The sequence below is a fragment of the Colletes latitarsis genome, chromosome 12 (genome assembly GCF_051014445.1).
Source record: "Colletes latitarsis isolate SP2378_abdomen chromosome 12, iyColLati1, whole genome shotgun sequence".
Classification (NCBI taxonomy): domain Eukaryota; kingdom Metazoa; phylum Arthropoda; class Insecta; order Hymenoptera; family Colletidae; genus Colletes; species Colletes latitarsis.
Window position 1 is genome coordinate 26,857,650 of NC_135145.1, and position 14,073 is coordinate 26,871,722.

Here is a 14,073-nt window from a genome sequence, read left to right on the forward strand (position 1 = left end):
GTAAGTGCCTAAATTATTTGGCAAAAATAAAAATTTCAAATCGTTCTGAAAAAATTATTGTTAGCTAGAGGGGTCAATTACAATAATTTTTGGTCAATACACATACCCCTGAAAACTTAACCACTTTCGAGAAAAAAATTCAAGAAGGTATGAAATGTCACTTCAAAATTTGAAAACGTCATAACTTTTGAACGGATTGAACGATTTTAATATTTAAAAATACAATCAACGCGTATTTTAGTGTAGAATATATAGAAATTGCAAAAATTTAAGAAAACTTGATCCTTGACCACGCAAAATTGAAAAAACCCCATAAAAATGGTCCAATTTTCAAACAGCCATAACTCCTGTAATAGTGAATATATTTCAATGAAACTTTTTTCTGAAGTAGAGCTCATGAGTACCTATAAAAAAGTATTAGACAACATTTCTGTAGGGCGTCAAATAAAATTACTAAAAATCAAAAATGAAGTTTTATGAAAAGTCGGAACTTTAAACGTTAATAACTTTCATTTTGTTAAAAAGTAATAAAATTTCTGAAATTTCATCTTCTGTCTCACTTCCTCTTGTGTTCATTTCTAAATCTGTTGGTAACGTTGCGAGTGACATGGAAATGGTAATGGTTCGACGCTCGTATGCGTGCATTCGCGACAAAATAAATGTTATCTTTCGAGGCTCCGGAGATACGCAATCGTATTGCATCATTTTTACGAGTCGATTGACTTGCAACAGTTAACAATCGAATTTCGATGCAACGTCATCGTACTCGTGCGATACACAATATACAGGGTGTCCCGGAAATGTGGCGTGTTGTAGAACGATTTGAAATTTTTTAATTTTATCGACAAATTTCATACTTTCTCGAATTTTTTTCTGGGAAATGAGTAGGATTTCAGGGATATGACTCTCCACCAAAAATGCTTTTAATTAGCCCCTGTAACTTAATATATTTTTTTTATAACGATTTGAAATTTTTAAATTTTATCGACAAATTTCATACTTTCTCGAATTTTTTTCTGGGAAATGAGTAGGATTTCAGGGATATGACTCTTCACCAAAAATGCTTTTAATTAGCCCCTGTAACTTAATATATTTTTTTTATAACGATTTGAAAATTTTTTTTTCGTTGGAACTACCCCCTGTCGATTATTTCTTAAAAATTCGTTTTTGATTTTTAGTAATTTTGTTTGACGACCTACAAAAAAGTTGTTTAATACTTTTTTGTAGCTATCCATGAGCTCTAGTTTCAGCCTAAATTTCAATGAGATACACTCACTATTGTAGGAGTTATGGTCGTTTGAAAATTTGGACCATTTTTATGGGGTTTTTTTAACTTTACGGGGTTAAGGAACAACTTTTTCAATATTGTTAGAATTTCCACATATTCTCCACTAAAATACGCGTTGTCTGCATTTTGAAAAATTAAAATCCTCCCAGAATGATTTGAAATTTTTATTTTTCAATTTTTTTAAAAATTTGTTTTTTACTTTTGGTAATTTTGTTTGATGTTCTACAGAAAAATTGTTTAATACTTTTTTGTAGCTATCCATGAGCTCTAGTTCCAGCCTAAATTTCAATGAGATACACTCACTATTGTAGGAGTTATGGCCGTTTGAAAATTTGGACCATTTTTATGGGGTTTTTTTTAACTTTACGGGGTTAAGGAACAACTTTTTCAATATTGTTAGAATTTCTATATATTCTCCACTAAAATACGCGTTGTTTGCATTTTGAAAAATTAAAATCCTCCCAGAATGATTTGAAATTTTTATTTTTCAATTTTTTTAAAAATTTGTTTACTTTTGGTAATTTTGTTTGGCGCTCTACAGAAAAGTTGTTTAATACTTTTTTGTAGCTATCCATGAGCTCTAGTTCCAGTCTAAATTTCAATGAGATACACTCACTATTGTAGAAGTTATGGTCACACCCTCGAAATCCCACCCATTTTCGAGAAAAAAATTCGACAAATTATGAAATTTTTCCCCAAAATTAAAAAATTTCAAATCATACTAAAAAAATTATATTAGGTTACAGGGGTCAATTACAATAATTTTTGGTCATTTCACACACCTTCGAAATCCCACCCATTTTCGAGAAAAAAATTCGACAAAATATGAAATTTTTCGACATAATTAAAAAATTTCAAATCGTTCAAAAAAAATTATATTACGTTACAGGGGTCAATTGCAATCATTTTTGGTCATTTGACATAACCTCGAAATCCCACCCATTTTCGAGAAAAAAATTCGAGAATATGAAATTTCTCCCCAAAATAAAAAAATTTCAAATCGTTCTAAAAAAAATATTTCCAGTTGCAGGGGTCAATTACAACATTTTTCGGTGAATAGACCAACCCTCAAAATCCTACCCATTTTCTACAAAAAAATCCTAATCAATCGTAACTTAAAATGTTAATAACTTTTTAACGAAGCCTCCATCAACAAATTACTATTCTTCACTTTCGTCTTATTTTGGTCCCCAGAATCTCTCCTGAAATTTTTTCCCATGCTTGTCGGGACACCCTGTATACAACACGTGTGAGAGCACGTTTAGATTAAAATTACCAAAGTCGTATTAAAAATCATTAAAAAAATTTCAAATCTTTCTAAAAAAAATATTTTTGCCTATAGAGGTCAATGGCAATCATTTTTGGTCATTTGACATAACCTCGAAATCTCACCCATTTTCGAGAAAAAAATTCGAGAATCTATGAAATTTCTCCCCCAAAATTAAAAAATTTCAAATCGTTCTAAAAAAAATATTTCCAGTTGCAGGGGTCAATTACAACAATTTTCGGTCAATAGACCAACCCTCAAAATCCTACCCATTTTCTACAAAAAAATCCTAATCAATCGTAACTTAAAATGTTAATAACTTTTTAACGAAGCCTCCATCAACAAATTCCTATTCTTCACTTTCGTCTTATTTTGGTCCCCAGAATCTCTCCTGAAATTTTTTCCCATGCTTGTCGGGACACCCTGTATAGAACACGTGCTAGTGCACGTTTAGATTAAAACCACCAAAGTCGTATTAAAAATCATTAAAAAAATTTCAAATCTTTCTAAAAAAAATATTTTTGCCTATAGGGGTCAATGGCAATCATTTTTGGTCATTTGACATAACCTCGAAATCCCAACCATTTTCGATTAAAAAATTCGAGAATCTATGAAATTTCTCCCCCAAAATTAAAAAATTTCAAATCGTTCTAAAAAAAATATTTCCAGTTGCAGGGGTCAATTACAACAATTTTCGGTGAATAGACCAACCCTCAAAATCCTACCCATTTTCTACAAAAAAATCCTAATCAATCGTAACTTAAAATGTTAATAACTTTTTAACGAAGCCTGAATCAACAAATTACTATTCTTCACTTTCGTCTTATTTTGTCCCCCAGAATCTCTCCTGAAATTTTTTCCCATGCTTGTCGGGACACCCTGTATAGAACACGTGCGAGAGCACGTTTAGATTAAAAACACCAAAGACGTATTAAAAATCATTAAAAAAATTTCAAATCTTTCTAAGAAAAATATTTTTGCCTATAGGGGTCAATTGCAATCATTTTTGGTCATTTGACATAACCTCGAAATCCCACCCATTTTCGAGAAAAAAATTCGAGAATCTATGAAATTTCTCCCCCAAAATTAAAAAATTTCAAATCGTTCTAAAAAAAATATTTCCAGTTGCAGGGGTCGATTACAACAATTTTCGCTCAATAGACCAACCCTCAAAATCCTACCCATTTTCTACAAAAAAATCCTAATCAATCGTAACTTAAAATGTTAATAACTTTTTAACGAAGCCTCCATCAACAAATTACTATTCTTCACTTTCGTCTTATTTTGGCCCCCAGAATCTCTCCTGAAATTTTTTCCCATGCTTGTCGGGACACCCTGTATACAACACGTGCGAGAGCACGTTTAGATTAAAATCACCAAAGACGTATTAAAAATCATTAAAAAAATTTCAAATCTTTCTAAAAAAAATATTTTTGCCTGAGGGGTCAATTGCAATCATTTTTGGTAATTACACACACCCTCGAAATCCCACCCATTTTCGAGAAAAAAATTCGAGAATATGAAATTTCTCCCCAAAATTAAAAAATTTCAAATCGATCTAAAAAAAATATTTCCAGTTGCAGGGGTCAATTACAACAATTTTCGGTCAATAGACCAACCCTCAAAATCCTACCCATTTTCTACAAAAAAAATCCTAATCAATCGTAACTTAAAATGTTAATAACTTTTTAACGAAGCCTCCATCAACAAATTACTATTCTTCACTTTCGTCTTATTTTGTCCCCCAGAATCTCTCCTGAAATTTTTTCCCATGCTTGTCGGGACACCCTGTATACAACACGTGCGAGAGCTCGTTTAGATTAAAATCACCAAAGACGTATTAAAAATCATTAAAAAAATTTCAAATCTTTCTAAAAAAAATATTTTTGCCTGAGGGGTCAATTGCAATCATTTTTGGTAATTACACACACCCTCGAAATCCCACCCATTTTCGAGAAAAAAATTCGAGAATATGAAATTTCTCCCCAAAATTAAAAAATTTCAAATCGATCTAAAAAAAATATTTCCAGTTGCAGGGGTCAATTACAACAATTTTCGGTCAATAGACCAACCCTCAAAATCCTACCCATTTTCTACAAAAAAAATCCTAATCAATCGTAACTTAAAATGTTAATAACTTTTTAACGAAGCCTCCATCAACAAATTACTATTCTTCACTTTCGTCTTATTTTGTCCCCCAGAATCTCTCCTGAAATTTTTTCCCATGCTTGTCGGGACACCCTGTATACAACACGTGCGAGAGCTCGTTTAGATTAAAATCACCAAAGACGTATTAAAAATCATTAAAAAAATTTCAAATCTTTCTAAAAAAAATATTTTTGCCTGTAGGGGTCAATTGCAATCATTTTTGGTCATTTGACATAATCTCGAAATCCCACCCATTTTCGAGAAAAAAATTCGAGAATCTATGAAATTTCTCCCCCAAAATTAAAAAATTTCAAATCGTTCTAAAAAAGATATTTCCAGTTGCAGGGGTCAATTGCAACAATTTTCGGTCAATAGACCAACCCTCAAAATCCTACCCATTTTCTACAAAAAAATCCTAATCAATCGTAACTTAAAATGTTAATAACTTTTTAACGAAGCCTGAATCAACAAATTACTATTCTTCACTTTCGTCTTATTTTGGCCCCCAGAATCTCTCCTGAAATTTTTTCCCATGCTTGTCGGGACACCCTGTATAGAACACGTGCGAGAGCACGTTTAGATTAAAATCACCAAAATCGTATTAAAAATCATTAAAAAAATTTCAAATCTTTCTAAAAAAAATATTTTTGCCTGAGGGGTCAATTGCAATCATTTTTGGTCATTTGACATAACCTCGAAATCCCACCCATTTTCGAGAAAAAAATTCGAGAATCTATGAAATTTCTCCCCCAAAATTAAAAAATTTCAAATCGTTCTAAAAAAAATATTTCCAGTTGCAGGGGTCAATTACAACAATTTTCGGTCAATAGACCAACCCTCAAAATCCTATCTATTTTCTACAAAAAAATCCTAATCAATCGTAACTTAAAATGTTAATAACTTTTTAACGAAGCCTCCATCAACAAATTACTATTCTTCACTTTCGTCTTATTTTGTCCCCCAGAATCTCTCCTGAAATTTTTTCCCATGCTTGTCGGGACACCCTGTATAGAACACGTGCGAGAGCACGTTTAGATTAAAATCACCAAAGTCGTATTAAAAATCATTAAAAAGATTTCAAATCATTCTAAAAAAAATATTTTTGCCTATAGGGGTCAATGGCAATCATTTTTGGTCATTACACACACCCTCGAAATCCCACCCATTTTCGAGAAAAAAATTCGAGAATCTATGAAATTTCTCCCCCAAAATTAAAAAATTTCAAATCGTTCTAAAAAAAATATTTCCAGTTGCAGGGGTCAATTACAACAATTTTCGGTGAATAGACCAACCCTCAAAATCCTACCCATTTTCTACAAAAAAATCCTAATCAATCGTAACTTAAAATGTTAATAACTTTTTAACGAAGCCTCCATCAACAAATTACTATTCTTCACTTTCGTCTTATTTTGTCCCCCAGAATCTCTCCTGAAATTTTTTCCCATGCTTGTCGGGACACCCTGTATACGACACGTGCGAGTGCACGTTTAGATTAAAATCGCCAAAGACGTATTAAAAATCATTAAAAAAATTTCAAATCTTTCTAAAAAAAATATTTTTGCCTATAGGGGTCAATTGCAATCATTTTTGGTCATTACACACACCCTCGAAATCCCACCCATTTTCGAGAAAAAAATTCAAGAATATGAAATTTCTCCCCAAAATTAAAAAATTTCAAATCGTTCTAAAAAAAATATTTCCAGTTGCAGGGGTCAATTACAACAATTTTCGGTCAATAGACCAAACCCCAAAATCCTACCCATTTTCTACAAAAAAATCCTAATCAATCGTAACTTAAAATGTTAATAACTTTTTAACGAAGCCTCCATCAACAAATTACTATTCTTCACTTTCGTCTTATTTTGTCCCCCAGAATCTCTCCTGAAATTTTTTCCCATGCTTGTCGGGACACCCTGTATACAACACGTGCGAGAGCACGTTTAGATTAAAATCACCAAAGACGTATTAAAAATCATTAAAAAAATTTCAAATCTTTCTAAAAAAAATATTTCCAGTTGCAGGGGTCAATTACAACAATTTTCGGTCAATAGACCAACCCTCAAAATCCTACCCATTTTCTACAAAAAAAATCCTAATCAATCGTAACTTAAAATGTTAATAACTTTTTAACGAAGCCTCCATCAACAAATTACTATTCTTCACTTTCGTCTTATTTTGTCCCCCAGAATCTCTCCTGAAATTTTTTCCCATGCTTGTCGGGACACCCTGTATACGACACGTGCGAGTGCACGTTTAGATTAAAATCGCCAAAGACGTATTAAAAATCATTACTGACGCATCGCTGATATAATGCATGCAGTAAACGATGCAGATATCGCGATCGTTGCAAGCACTACTATCCCAACACTCCTCTGAACGCTGACGATACTCGAAGTAGCCAATTAACCACTAATTCGAACCTCTGATCAAGATATAAACGCACATCAACACAGAAATCCCCGCTAATAACAAACTCGACCAATATCCAGCAGTGAAATCACCAAGAAAAGCAACTAAAACATTCCCAAACGTAATCTTGGGTCCATTGTAGTAAAAACCAATATGGCGGGCAGAATTCAAAATCAGTGCACGTTTTCAGCGAAAACAATGTCGACGAACGGAAAGATGCACTGTGCAAAATCGGTTCTGTTACAGTGTAATTGACTAGGAAGACATTTCCTCGCGATGGGAAGCAAATAAAACACTTACTAGGCGCCATTAAGGATCACAGGGAAGTCCCCGACCGCTGGCCACTGTTTCGCGCGCACTGAGCCATGTTTCGATCACCGAAAGTCACCGACATTCCATTCAGTTTCGATGATGCACGGCCACCAACCGAACGAAATTCACCATTTGGTCGGCCTCGACGCGAAGAGGGAGGAGCATCGCACTGAATTCGCAAAATTCGCGTGTCGCGTCCGCCAGCTCCATCTTGGCTCGCGGAGCCGTGCACGTTTTTTCCGTTGGCCGTCCTCCTGGTCAGCGTCTTCCGACGCTGTTACCAACACAATAAATCCATTGTGAGAGAGAGGATTCCTGGCGGCGCATTCCGCGTGCACGTAAGCACGGCTCGCGCGGGGAGGGGCGGAGTCAGCGGGACGGAGAGAGAGAGCCGCGTATGGCCGCGGTATAAATAGACGAGGGACGATATAGCATCGTATAGTGAGGCTCCTAGGGCAGGTAGTGGACGCTCGTGACAGCGAAGCTACTTCCACCGCGGCGCGGAGAGTCACTGACACATAATGCGCACGTGCACGCACACGGAGGCCTGCTCGCGCACGCGTAGCTGCGCAGGCGTGTATATAACGCTGTGAATGCCCGTCGCGGCTGTGTCGCGGTCCCGCAGACCGCCGTGTCACCTACACCGTATCGACGCGCGTAACAATCAGCCACTGATTCTCGCGAAACCCGCAGAGATGGCGAGACTTGGCCACCGCCGAATTATTGACACCGCCGCGGACACTTCCAGCCCTTTCTCGACTCCGACTGAACTCCCGTGACACGCACACACGCTGTACTACTCCGTACTACCGCCACCACCACTGGCTCCGCTGCTACTACCTTCCTCTCCGCCGCCGCCGCTTCATATCTTCTCGAGTACGCACGCACACGAGCCCAGGCGGCGCGCGCACCCACTGCCGTCTCTCTCGCGCCGCGCTCACTGGCGCTGCGCGACCGCCATACGAAACGATCCCCACAGAGCGTGTGGAAGCCTCCAACCCGGAGCACACCTACGCACACCAGCGACCGTTACGCCGACTGCGGCCTCAGGAGCGTCGTAGCGCTTCCCGCGGACCCGTGGCTCCTCTTTTCGTCAACTGGGGGGGCTCGTTATGATTTCTTATTTTAACTGAACGTCCCAATCACTAGTTTAACGTGTTCACTGGCGAATAAAATAAGTAAAATTTGAATTTTATGACCATTGTTAGCTAGATAACCTAAAATTTGTTTTTCTTATTTTCGTTGTAAATTCAGAAGTTCTATTCAGATTTTTTTCCTTGGTGTCTTGACTTGAGAATTCATCTGTCGACTGGGGGGCCCATTAGGGTTTCTTATTTTAACTGAACGCGCCAATCAGTTGTTTAATGTGTTCACTGGCGGATAACCTAAAATTTGTTTTTGTTATTTTCGTTGTAAATTTAGAAATTTTATTTAGATTTTTTTTCTTGATGTCTTGACTTGAGAATCCAGTTTTCTGGTATCATAATAATCGAAATGTTGACATGTTCGACATTGGGTCCCAAAAATTTGAGATTTTTGAGAAATTCGAGTGATTTAAATGGAGATTTTTTTATTCCAGATTGTTGGAAGCTACGTATATGTTAATTGTAAGGTTTTTTTAAGTTTGAAAATAATATTGATTATATAGGGTGTTCGAAAATGGGGGGTACAACTGCAAAGGGGGTGTTTTTACATGAAAAAATGAGTCCAAAATATGGAATAAAAATATTTTCTGAGAGGCTTTGATCATTGTTTTGCAATAAAGAATTTTCTTGTAAATTATTGTCTCGTTCGAAGTTTATGTTGATAAATATTTTGATTATTGTAAACTTTCAAACATTAAAACGAGAGAATATATTATAAAACGGTCATAGAAATTTAATTAGAAGAGCAGAATTATGTTTTAAATAGAATAGACAACATTTTTAATTCATTCATTTTTTTTTCTGAAATGATAAATTTTATGATTGTAATTGTTTATTATTAGACACGAAGCTTGGAATAATAAAGTGTTTTAAATATTTTAATGGGAGATTCTAAAGACCAAAATAAGACGAAAATGAAGAATAGCAATTTGTTGATGGAGGCTTCGTTAAAAAGTTATTAACGTTTAAAGAAAAATTCCGCTGTTTTGGAGAAGAAAAATAAATATGACAAATTGTTCTGGAAAAATTATTTTCGGTTGCGGGGGTCGATTGCAATTATTTTTGGTGATTAGATATATGTTCGAATTCCTACGCAATTTCGAGAAAAAAATTTTTTAATGAAAATATAATTTCAAGGTAGAAATGTTGCTCCAAAATTTCTTGCGTTTTTTTAAAATGTTGTAACTTTTGAACGGATTGAAGGATTTTAATGTTTGAAAAAAGCAATAGACGCGTATTTTAGTAAAGAATATGTAGAAATTCTAAAAATATTGAAAAAGTTGCTCCTTGATCGTGTAAACTGTGAAAAACTTCATAAAAGTGGTCCAATTTTTAAACGGCCATAACTCCTACAATAGTGAATATATTTCAATGAAACTTTTTTCTGAAGTAGAGCTCATGGGTAGCTACAAAAAAGTATTAGGCAATTTTTCTGTAGGGTGTCAAACAAAATTACTAAAAATCAAAAACGAATTTAAAAAAACATCGACAGGGGGTAAAAGATCCTACGAAAAAAAAAAATTTCGAATCGTTCTAAAAAAAATAGTACTGGCTGAAGGGGTCAATTACAATCATTTTTGGTGAATACACATACCCTCGAAATCCTACCCACTTTGCAGAAAAAAATTCCTTACCGAAAATATAATCTGAAGCCTGAAATGGTTCCCTAAAATTTCATTCGAATCTTTAAAAAACCATAACTTTTGAACGGATTGGACGATTTTAATGTTCAAAAAGGCAAACAACGCGTATTTTAGTGAACAATATGTAGAAATTCTAACAATATTGAAAACATTGTTCCTTCACCCCGTAAAATTAGGAAAACCTCATAAAAATTGCTCAATTTTCAAACAGCCATAACTCCTACGATAGTGAATATATTTCAATGAAACTTTTTTCTAAAGTAGAGCTCATGGGTAGCTACAAAAAAGTATTAGGCAATTTTTCTGTAGGGTGTCAAACAAAATTACTAAAAATCAAAAACGAATTTAAAAAAACATCGACAGGGGGTAAGATCCTACGAAAAAAAAAAATTTCGAATCGTTCTAAAAAAAATAGTACTGGCTGAAGGGGTCAATTACAATCATTTTTGGTGAATACACATACCCTCGAAATCCTACCCACTTTGCAGAAAAAAATTCCTTACCGAAAATATAATCTGAAGCCTGAAATGGTTCCCCAAAATTTCATTCGAATCTTTAAAAAACCATAACTTTTGAACGGATTGGACGATTTTAATGTTTAAAAAGGCAAACAACGCGTATTTTAGTGAACAATATGTAGAAATTCTAACAATAGTGAAAACATTCTTCCTTCACCCCGTAAAATGAGAAAACCCCCATAAAATTGGTCCAATATTTAAACAGCCATAACTCCTACGATAGTGAATATATTTCAATGAAACTTTTTTCTGAAGTAGAGCCCATGGGTAGCTACAAAAAAGTATTAGACAATTTTTCTGTAGGGTGTCAAACAAAATTACTAAAAATCAAAAACGAATTTTAAAAAAAATCGACAGGGGGTAAGTTCCTACGAAAAAAAACAATTTCGAATCGTTCTAAAAAAAATAGTATTGGCTAAAGGGGTCAATTACAATCATTTTTGGTGAATACACATACCCACGAAATCCTACCCACTTTGTAGAAAAAAATTCCTTACCGAAAATATAATCTGAAGCCTGAAATGGTTCCCTAAAATTTCATTCGAATCTTTAAATAACCATAACTTTTGAACGGATTGGACGATTTTAATGTTTAAAAAGGCAAACAACGCGTATTTTAGTGAGCAATATGTAGAAATTCTAACAATAGTGAAAACATTGTTCTTTCACCCCGTAAAATTAGGAAAACCTCATAAAAATTGCTCAATTTTCAAACAGCCATAACTCCTACGATAGTGAATATATTTCAATGAAACTTTTTTCTAAAGTAGAGCTCATGGGTAGCTACAAAAAAGTATTAGACAATTTTTCTGTAGGGTGTCAAACAAAATTACTAAAAATCAAAAACGAATTTTAAAAAAAATCGACAGGGGGTAAGTTCCTACGAAAAAAAAAAATTTCGAATCGTTCTAAAAAAAATAGTTTTGGCTGAAGGGGTCAATTACAATCATTTTTGGTGAATACACATACCCTCGAAATCCTACCCACTTTGCAGAAAAAAATTCCTTACCGAAAATATAATCTGAAGCCTGAAATGGTTCCCCAAAATTTCATTCGAATCTTTAAAAAACCATAACTTTTGAACGGATTGGACGATTTTAATGTTCAAAAAGGCAAACAACGCGTATTTTGGTGAACAATATGTAGAAATTCTAACAATAGTGAAAACATTGTTCTTTCACCCCGTAAAATTAGGAAAACCTCATAAAAATTGCTCAATTTTCAAACAGCCATAACTCCTACGATAGTGAATATATTTCAATGAAACTTTTTTCTAAAGTAGAGCTCATGGGTAGCTACAAAAAAGTATTAGACAATTTTTCTGTAGGGTACCAAACAAAATTACTAAAAATCAAAAACGAATTTTAAAAAAAATCGACAGGGGGTAGTTACTACGAAAAAAAAACAATTTCGAATCGCTCTAAAAAAAATAGTACTGGCTGAAGGGGTCAATTACAATCATTTTTGGTGAGCAGTAATATCCCCGAAATTCTACTCATTTCCTAGAAAAAAATTCGAGAAAATTTGACAAAATTAAAAAATTTCAAATCGCTCTGGAAAAATTACTTTCGGAAGCAAGAGTTGATCTCAATCATTTTTGGTCATTACATATACCCCCGAAATCCTACGCATTTTCGAGAAAAAAATTCCTAAACGAAAATATAATGTGTAGCCAGAAATTTTATGCAAATTTTTAAAACATCATAACTTTTGAACGAATTGGACGATTTTAATGTTCAAAAAGCCAAACGCCGCGTATTTTAGTGTAGAATATGTAGGAATTATAAAAATATTCAAAAAGTTGGTCCTTAACCCCGTAAAGTTAGAAAAAACTCATAAAAATGGTCCAATTTTCAAAGAGCCATAACTCCTATAATAGTGTATATATTTCAATGAAACTTTTTTCTGATGTAGAGCCCATAGGTAGCTACAAAAAAGTATTAAACAATTTTTCCGTAGGACCTCAAACGAAATTATTAAAAATAAAAAACCAAGTTTCAAGAGAAATCGATAGCTGCTGAAATTTTTCGAGAAAATTCAAAAATTTCAAATCGTTTTAAAAAAAATATTTTCGGTTGCAGGGGTCAATTACAATAATTTTTGGTCAATAGACCTACCCCCGAAATCCTAACCATTTTCGAGAAAAAAATTCTAGAAGATATGAAATTTTTCGATAAAATTAAAAAATTTCGAATCATAATAAAAAAATTATATTTAGTTACAGGGGTCAATTACAATCATTTTTGGTCATTAGACATACCCCTGAAATCCTAACCATTTTCGAGAAAAAAATTCTAGAAGATATGAAATTTTTCGAAAAAATTAAAAAATTTCAAACCGTTCTAAAAAAAATACTTTCTATTGCAGGAGTCAATTACAATAATTTTTGGTCAATAAACCTAACCTTGAAATCCTACTCGTTTTCTCAATAAAAATTCGAGAAGATATGAAATTTTTCGAAAAAATTAAAAAATTTCAAATCATTCTAAAAAAATTATATTTAGTTACAGGGGTCAATTGCAATCAATTTTGGTCAACAGACCTACCCCCGAAATCCGACTCGTTTTCTCAAAAAAAATTCGAGAAGATATGAAATTTTTCGAAAAAATTAAAAAATTTCAAATCATTCTAAAAAAAATATTTTTCATTGCAGGGGTCAATTATAATAATTTTTGGTGAGCAGACCTACCCCTGAAATCCTACTCGTTTTCTCAAAAAAAATTCTAGAAGATATGAAATTTTTCGAAAAAATTAAAAAATTCTAAATCATTCTAAAAAAAATATTTTCGTTTACAGGGGTCAATTACAATCAATTTTGGTCAACAGACCTACCCCTGAAATCCTACCCCCTTTCAAGAAAAAAATTCTAGAAGATATGAAATTTTTCGAAAAAATTAAAAAATTCCAAATCATTTTAAAAAAAATATTTTCGTTTGCAGGGGTCAATTACAATAATTTTTGGTCAATAAACCTACCCCTGAAATCCTAACCACTTTCTCAAAAAAAATTCTAGAAGATATGAAATTTTTCGAAAAAATTAAAAAATTCTAAATCATTCTAAAAAAATTATATTTAGTTACAGGGGTCAATTACAATCAATTTTGGTCAACAGACCTACCCCCGAAATCCTACCCACTTTCTCAAAAAAAATTCCAGAAGATATGAAATTTTTCGAAAAAATTAAAAAATTCCAAATCATTCTAAAAAAAATATTTTCGTTTGCAGGGGTCAATTACAATAATTTTTGGTCAATAAACCTACCCCCGAAATCCTACCCACTTTCTCAAAAAAAATTCATTATCAGCAGAACTTTAAACACTCATAAAACCCCAAAACAAACTAA

At 33.6% G+C, this 14,073-nt stretch overlaps 1 protein-coding gene across 11 annotated transcripts in view; it reads right to left on the reverse strand.

Moving 5' to 3' along the window:
- Cic (Putative transcription factor capicua) overlaps window positions 1-14,073 on the reverse strand; it is a 144,904-nt gene that overhangs the window by 97,482 nt on the left and 33,349 nt on the right. The window contains exon 1 of one of the 11 annotated variants that reach the window (XM_076779972.1): window positions 7,413-8,203. The exons of the other annotated variants lie outside the window; for them this stretch is intronic. The gene's annotated coding sequence lies outside the window, so the exon portion shown is untranslated. Of the gene's footprint in view, window positions 1-7,412; window positions 8,204-14,073 lie in introns of those variants that run through there. 11 annotated transcript variants of the gene reach the window in all.